This window comes from Papaver somniferum, chromosome 2 (assembly GCF_003573695.1).
Source record: "Papaver somniferum cultivar HN1 chromosome 2, ASM357369v1, whole genome shotgun sequence".
Taxonomy (NCBI): Eukaryota; Viridiplantae; Streptophyta; class Magnoliopsida; order Ranunculales; family Papaveraceae; genus Papaver; species Papaver somniferum.
Genome location: NC_039359.1, coordinates 7,189,952 through 7,199,163, shown reverse-complemented (window position 1 = coordinate 7,199,163; position 9,212 = coordinate 7,189,952).

Below are 9,212 nucleotides of genomic sequence, written 5' to 3'. Positions count from 1 at the left end.
ATCTACCGCGCCAAGGCATGCAAGCCATTCTAGCCGCACCATGCGCCAATGGCATGCCAAACCCTTGGCCCCACCATGCCAAGCCAACCGCACCTTGCCTTGGCCCCAACCATGCTAGCCGCACCATGCGCCAATGGCATGCCAAAACCTTGGCCCCACCATGCCAAGCCAACTGCGCCTTGCCTTGGCCCCAACCATGCTCGCCGCACCATGCGCCAATGGCATGCCAAACCCTTGTCCCCACCACGCCAAGCCAACCGCACCTTGCCTTGGCCCCATCATGCCAAGCCGTCCGTACCAAACCCTTGGCCCCACTATGCCAAGCCATCCGCGCCATTGGCCTTGGCCCCACCATGACGACCTTCCCTATGCGTCTACCAAAACGAAGGCGTGCGACGATCAACGACCACCTTTCCATCCTAGATGCAAATCCCAGCCGTCCAAGGTCGCCAAATAACGCATGGTAACCTTTGGCCAAAAACCCTAGTTTTGGCCATGCCAAACCGCGCCAAGGCATGCCATGCCACATGTGCCAATGGCATGCCAACCACCTTGCCGCGCCATAACATGTCGGCCTTCCCCATGCGGCTACCAAAACGAAGGCGTGCGACGATCAACGACCACCCTTCCATCCTAGATGAAAATCCTAGTCGTCCAAGGTCTCCAAACAACGCATGGTAACCGTTGGCCCAAAACCTTAGTTTTGGCCACGCCAAACCGCGCCAAGGCATGACATGCCACATGTTCCAATGGCATGCCAACCACCTTTGTGGCGCTATACCATGTCGGCCTTCCCCATGCGGCTACCAAAACGAAGGCGTGCAACGATCAACGACCACCCTTCCATCCTGGATGCAAATCCTAGCCGTCCAAGGTCGCCAAACAACGCATGGTAAACTTTGGCCCAAAACCCTAGTTTTGGCCACGCCAAACCGTGCCAAGGCATGCCATGCCACATGTGCCAATGTCATGCCAACCACCTTGCCGCGCCATACCATGTCGGCCTTCCCCATGTGGCAACCAAAACGAAGGCGTGCGACGATCAATGGCCACCCTTCCATCCTAGATGTAAATCCTAGCCTTCCAAGGTCTCCAAACAACAATGGTAACCTTTGGCCCCAAACCCTAGTTTTGGCCACGCCAAACCGCGCCAAGGCATGCCATGCCACATGTTCCAATGGCATGCCAACCACCTTGCCGCGCCATACCATGTTGGCCTTCCCTATGCGACTATCAAAACGAAGGCCAGCAACAATCAACGACCACTTTGTCATCTAAGATGCAGATCTTCGCCGTCCAAGGTTACCAGCTAACACATGGAAAACTTTGGCCCTAGTTTGGTCGGCCTTCCCTATGCGGCTATCAAAACGAAGGCCAGCAACAATCAACGACCACTTTGTCATCTAAGATGCAGATCTTCGCCGTCCAAGGTTACCAGCTAACACATGGCAAACTTTGGCCCTAGTTTGGCCACGCCTAAACTGGGCCATATTAAAGCCATACTGATCATACCTTTATGCCACTGGCTACCAGACGAAAGGTTGCAATAATCAACGGCTACCTTCCTCTTAAGATGCAAAATCTCGACCGTTAAAGGTCACCACTGATGAGCACGAAAGTGCAGCGCATTTTCACCCATAAATACATTAGCTGGGACTCATTTTATCACTGATAATCTTGTTTGTAGGTGTTTTTCTGAAATAAGCTCTTATGGAGAAAGTTGCTCGAAAATTGGTTTTTGTACTCCGGAGGACACATGTTATTCAGACTCTCATTTTTGGATAAGGGACACCTCAATTACTAAGGGGCTTCCAGTTATTAAGGGGCACCTTGTTCGCTATTTACACCCAGTGGCTATTTGCATCCCATCTTTGTTAAGGGGCGGCCATCATCTTCCCCATTTGAATCTGGTTTTTGGCGGGAATATTGAGCAGAAAGTAGGGTTAATAATTTGGAGGAGATTGAACGAGATTAAAGGGCTGATTTTGTCTGGGAGTAATCCGTAGGACCAAACAAGCATGGTATGATCAACGTTTTGGATTGGAATTGGTTGGAAATTCAGTTTGAATAACTCAGGGAGTTTACGTATTTTAAAAAAACCCGATATTATTGTTTTGGTTTTGGACGACTTTTTGGGAGATTAAAACAATACAGTTGATTGGATTGGGCCTGTTTCGTCTAAACAGGACTGGTAAGTCCTTCAAAACCGGTGAAGTTGGGCTGAATCGTCGGAGAGAAGAAAACAGGGAGTGTATAGTTGGTTAGAGATGTTCATGGGATTTTCTATGGCTGGCTGAGCAGTTAGTGTGTTTGACTCTATCAGAAATAGGTTGTCAACGTGTTGGAGGGTGGTTGAATGATGCAGACGCGTGAGAAGATAAAATAGGGAAGAAAAATATCCAAAGATTATTTTCTTTTACTGCCGAGTTATGGAGAGATTTTCTGGAGTAATGATGTGTTATTCATGGCACTGTTGAGTATAAATATGTTGTGGTGGTAGCAGAGAAGGTATCGAGAGTTGGGATAGGCTACAGAGAAGAATAAGAAGCTGCAGAGAAGATTTCTCTGCTGCTGCAGAGAAGGAGAAGCTGAAGAACAATGAACTGATAAGAACTGTCGTTCTTGACCGTCACATATCCAATCCATAAACGGAAGCTCTTCTGCGACACCATATAACTATAGTTCTTCGCAACAGTTGTAACAGTGAGTTGCAACGACCATTAAGCGTTGCAAGCTTGTGGTTTATGTTATTTTCCTCCCTTTTCTTCCTTGTAAACACCATTTGAGCTATAAAAATATATTTTGAGCGTGTTTTTCACTATGTGGAGCTTAACCTTTCTCTGGGACGACGGAGGAAACCAAAATTCGTCATGTGGTAAATTCATTTAATTCTTTATATGACTATTTGCATTGAATTAAAATTTAAAAAAAAATTCTTAATTAATTGTCATTTTGTTTGATGGTTTATGCTTAGGATTAATTCTTTTGATATGCCATGCTTAAGATTTACAATTAATATTTTAAGAATCTACCTTAGGCAAAGAAATAGAGTCAAAATTCTTATTGAATGAGCTATAATGGTTTAAAATAAATAGGTGAATCGCATGAATTTGAATATTTGGTGGAATCCTAGTACCAGTAACTCTCGCCTTTGTTTATTATTTTATTTAAACCTTTAAATTTAATCTTCACAAGTCTTAGAGTTCGAATCCTATTACTTCAACACAATAAAAAACCTGATCATTTTGGCGCCGCCGACGCGGATTTGTTTTTAGATTAATTTTTAGGTTTATTTTTATTTTGTACAGTATTTTCATTTCATTTTAGATTTTATTTTTTCCTTTAACGTTTCTTTTTGTATTTCTTTTCAGGGAATTTTTGAGGATGATGACTTCTTCCTAGGAGATGTCAACTAAGATGACGCTGGCGGAATATAAGCGTAGAAAGTCAAATTATCAGGAAACCTCATCTGAGATGAAGCTTGCTGAATATAAGCGTAGGCAACAGTATGGAGTTTCTACTCTACATGTGGTAAGTGAAGAATCACCTTTAACAATATATGAGAAGTATTACAAACACACACCGCCTAGTTTGGAACAAATATTGAGAGTTCTTGAATGTCAAAGATTATATGCTGATGATGATGAATCTTGTATGACTCTTTGTTCCAAACAAAACATATAGATGATCTTGTGGATGATTTGCCTAATTCCATAGACGGATCCATCCCACAAGATAATTCACCCAACTTAGAGGTTGTTTATAGACCCCTAGACTTCCAAAAGTTGCCTAATTTAGGGTTAGAATTGTGTGCTTCTAAAGTGTTGTTGGATTACTTTGCATCTAAGTACCCATAGGACTTGCCTATTCCTGATATCGTGCATGGTCCAATTGAAAATTTCCCAGTCCCAATAATATCCCCATATTATGTTCTTTACACACTTCCTTGTGTTGTAAAAACTTGGTTTGGAGGTAAGTCTCTATTTTTGATAGTTTCAGTGTCTCCGCATCGTGATAACATAAGTGTGAATCTGTCATTTGTAAATGTTGTATTTTGGGTTGATCCCCAAATTTTCAGGTTGTTAGTTTATGGGGATACTTTTTGTACATTCCAGTAGATGTATTTTTATTTTTATTTTTATATTTTCGTTTACTTTTTGCATTTACCATCTTAATATTTGCGTTGGATGACTCAATGGCATGCCAAACCAACCGCACCTTGCCTTGGCCCCACCATGCCAAGCCAACCGCACCTTGCCTTGGCCCCAACCATGCTAGCCACACCGTGCGCCAATGGCATGCCAAACCTTTGGCCCCACCATGCCAAGCCAACCGCACCTTGCCTTGGCCCCACCATGCCAAGCTGTCTGTTCCAAAATCTTGGCCCCACTATGCCAAGCCATCCGCGCCATTGGCCTTGTCCCCACCATGCCGACCTTCCATATGCGGCTACCAAAACGAAGGTGTGCGACGACAACGGCCACCCTTCCATCCTAGATGCAAATCCTAGCCGTCCAAGGTCGCCAAACAACGCATGGTAACCTTTGTCCCAAAACCCTAGTTTTGGCCACGCCAAACCGCACCAAGGCATGCCATGCCACATGTGCCAATGGCATGCCAAACACCTTGCTGCGCCATACCATGCCGGCCTTCTCCATGCGGCTACCAAAACGAAGGCGTGCGACTATCAACGGCCACCCTTCCATCTTGGATGCAAATCCTAGCCGTCCAAGGTCGCCAAATTTTTGGCCCAAAACCCTAGTTTTGGCCACTCCAAACCGCGCCAAGGCATACCATGCCACGTGTGCCAATGGCATGCCAACCACCTTGTCGTGCCATACCATGTCGACTTTTCCCATGCGGCTACCAAAACGAAGGTGTACGACGATCAACGGCCACCCTTCCATCCTAGATGCAAATCCTAGCCGTCCAAGGTCGCCAAACAATGCATGGTAACCTTTGGCCCAAAACCCTAGTTTTGGCCACGCCAAACCCGCCAAGGCATGTCATGCCACATGTGCCAATGGCATGCCAACCACCTTGCCGCGCCATACCATGCCGGCCTTCCTCATGCATCTACCAAAACGAAGGTGTGCGACGATCAACGACCACCCTTCCATCCTAGATGCAAATCCTAGCCGTCCAAGGTTTCCAAACAACGCATGGTAACCTTTATCCCAAAACCCTAGTTTTGGCCACGCCAAACTGCGCCAAGGCATGCCATGCCACATATGCCAATGGCATGCCAACCACCTTGCCGCGCCATACCATGTCGGCCTTCCCTATGCGGCTACCAAAACGAAGGCCTGCAACAATCAACGACCACTTTTTCATCTAAGATGCATATCTTAGCCGTCCAAGGTTACCAGCTAACACATGGCAACCTTTGGCCCTAGTTTGGTTGCGCCTAAACAAAGCCAAACCCCTAACTTTTGGCCGCGCCTAAACTGGGCCGTATTAAAGCCATACTGATCATACTTTCATGTCACTGGCTACCAAAAGAAAGGTTGCAATAATCAACGGCTACCTTCCTATTAAGATGTAAAATCTCGACCGTTGAAGGTTATCACCGAGCTGGCAAGTCTCCCAAGCTCAACTTGCCAGAAAAAAACCACATGCTACATGTTTTCCACGAAAACACTCGAGACATCAACACATGTCACAAACTGGGGGATGCTCATTGGGTATTGGTTTGGCGGTTTACAACGTGCGGCATACACTACGCTCGTTATAAGAAAGTGTCATAAGGATGAGGTGGTTAGTAAATACAGGGAGTAATGGTGAAACGCTTTCTTTTATGGAACATCAATTCCAAGCGTTACCAGTTACCACCTCCTCCCATTTACTCACCCGTTTTCCATTTCTTAATGAGACCAGAGTACGTTTCACTTCGATTTATATAAATAAGCATTACATATTCCCGCCGAACGACAAGTTCAGGTCAGGAGGATACAACACTCGGAAAACATTTGCTAGCTTTCCATCTGTTAGCTTCCCACTTTCTGATACAAGTCGTGAAACAACTACTCTTCCAGAATCAACTATTCTGGTATCAACACTTTCTTCGCTTCCCTCCCCAAAACCAACCTTTCTCCTTCACTTTGTGACCGAAACAAGTATGGAACGGATATTTCTTGGTTTAGGTCGGATTTGTACAGATTGATTTCTCGAATCTAAAGTACTCTCTTGCAGTACATTGTTTAGGGTTTAAATTCGTTTCTCACCCACACACCCGAAATTACCAAAATCAGCAGAAACCGTTTTCACTCTCAAACAATTGGCGACCGCAGTGGGAGATTGATCTTTCGATTACAATGCCAATTTTGGACCATCGATCTCATGCTTCTACCCAGACATCAAGGAGGTAGAAGCAGGCTATCCGCTCAGGGATCGACGACTCAGTTACCAGACGACGCGATTATCAATCTTGACACAACGAGGGATGACTGGGGACTGCCTAGAGGTTAAAAGCAAACGATCCAGCCAGGGATCGACGACTATCAAATGAGACAACTGGGGACTTTCCACAATCACGGCGGTGCCTCCCGTAAAACTCGGTCTTACACCCGGAAGATTCCTTTTTCATCAGGAGACCTGAAAAACCGAGTAAGTCTTACCTAGAAAAAATACCTAGTTTTCTATTTCAAGTTTTCACGGGAATGATGAAACCGATAGCCATGTTATGTTTCACCCCATGTCATCTACCGACACGCAACGCTCACGGTTCCATGGATTTCCTGGGATGTTTGGTCGCTTGCAATCATAATCAAGACAACATCATTCCCAAAACAATCCATTCCAAAACAATTCATTACAAAAGAATAATCCAAAACCATCAAGGTAACATTTGTATATCAACCAAAAAATCCAGGAAATCAAAACCATAAACTAGGCGTTTCATTTGCCTTTCAAAAAAAAACACCTAAAAATAAGAAGTTCAGAAGACAGAAATATATTAAAGGAAAGTTTTTCAACAATGGCTTGATCTTCTTAGCAAGAGCCTCCTTCGTGCTTTGGAGAGCCGCCCTCTTCAACTTCAACTTCCTGGACAATTTTTCGACTTCCGCTTCCTGCTTCTTCACCATATCCGCATAAGGACCTTCGACTGTTTCGACCAGCAACTTTTCAACCTCAGAGAAACCTTCAACGAACCAAGGAACATTGAACTCGAAGTTTACACACATGTCACGATGGAACCTCCAGCTCGAGATCACATCCTCAGAAACAGTATTACCGGTCACGTTGCACATGTCGTCAATCGAAGACAAAGCTTCCTCCACACGCTTAACCAATGCAAATCGACTAGTAACATTCTTGGTCGTGGCGATATGTCCATAGCTTTCCCATATCTTGGTGTATATCACCGCATGTTTGGATGGCACGCTAAATCCCCCGATCAACACATGATCCGGATAAGGAACCAGGTATGGAGGGTTGAAAGTGGCGCCCGCATCTACATAAGCAACCGACAAGGGATTCCTAACGAAAATTACACCTGAGGCCACTGGAGTACTCTCCATTGTCCGAGTCACAACGACGTTTTCATCTCGATCAACATCCATTCCAAGGTCGCCCGGTGCAGCTGCCACAATTGGAGACAAAGCTGTATAACCACCAGTCTCCGTCTCAGGGCCATCTTCAGAAACGGTTTCCCCCTATGACATCACAGATTAGATATTTTCCAAAGAGAAAGAAAAAAAAAACATGCGAGGGACTCACTGTTTCGCTTTCAGACTGGATAGAGGAAGATTCAGCACTGCTGTCGGAAGAACTACTCTCGCCATCACTGAACTCTAAGCTTTCATCCTTCTCGGGTTCCCCATCGCCACGGATAGGCTCAGCACTGCCACCCTCCGTCTCGAGAAGCGATGTTTTCTGACTACTTGCAAGTTTGGTAAAGGCGCTGCTGAGACCCTAGGCAAGATACAAAGACGGATACTCAGGAAAGAAACAAGGATATACACGATCCAACTAAAGTCAAGAGGAAAATCACACGTACCCGCATATTGGACGAACTGAAAGTCGGTAGGGCTGTCGAAACTGACTGGGAACCATCTGCACGACTTTTAGATCTTCGCTCCTTCACTTGGGGACTATCTGCATTCGGGCTAAAGGATTTTTTCTTGGGAGAAGAAGGATCCCTTAGCAGTGGATGCTCCGCTAAAACCGCAGGAGAAGGCTTACTGCGACGGTTTTCTACCACATCATTCACGAATCCATGGAAAATGAGAAACTCATCCTGCCAAAATATGTTATATTTGGAAGTTGTTGATGGATTTAGTTTCGCAAGCAGGAAAGGGATACTTTTACCCAACACAAGAACAGTAGCATCGAGAACAGTTGGCAACGATACTTCTGGAACAACCGGCTGACTAACAAGTGGGACCCCTTGGTCAAAACCCATATGCCGAGTGATAGACGCATTTATGTGTCTAATTTGTCCTCAATGTTCTGTATTATTAGTACTCGATTTCGTATTTATTATGGTGTTTTGTGTGTTTTTAGGTATTTTTTTGGAAAATAAATATTGTTGGAAAATTCGGCTCGAAAAGTTGCTCGGAGCACCCCAGAGGACAATTGCTATACGGACCCCCATTTTTTCTAAGTGTCACCCACGGCTATATGTAGCCCATTTTTGTCCACAACACCCATTTTTGTCCACAACACCCTTCTCCCTCGTTTGAATTAAATTTTTTGGCGGGAAATATTTTTTTTCACCTGCAACATATTTTTCTTCGGATTTTGAGGATCTGCAGTGAGACTCAATGGCTGAATTCGCACGGGATGACTTTACGGAGCGTAACAGGCATGGTATGGTTGATTGTTTCGATTAGAATTGGCTGCATCGTCGGATTGAAGCTAAACAGGGCAACCGTGTTCACAAGGTAGAAGTCACGGGATTACAACGAGTTTGGACGTGTACCGCACGCGTTGGTTGCTTCAGAAACGTGAAGGAGTTAAACAAAGATTCTATGCACGTATCCAGACGCGTGCAGGAGAAGAAAAAGGGAAGAAAATATTCCCAGAATATTTTCTTTACTGCCCGAGTTCAATGAAGAATATTGAGAATTATGGCGTGATTAAATGAGGCTGAGGAGTATAAATAGATTGTTGGGATCATAGAGAAGGGGGGCGGAGAGTTTGGGGTCGAGAGGAGAGCTCAGGAGGCCAGAATCAAGAGTTTACAGAACTCTGTTTCTGCTGCTGTTCAA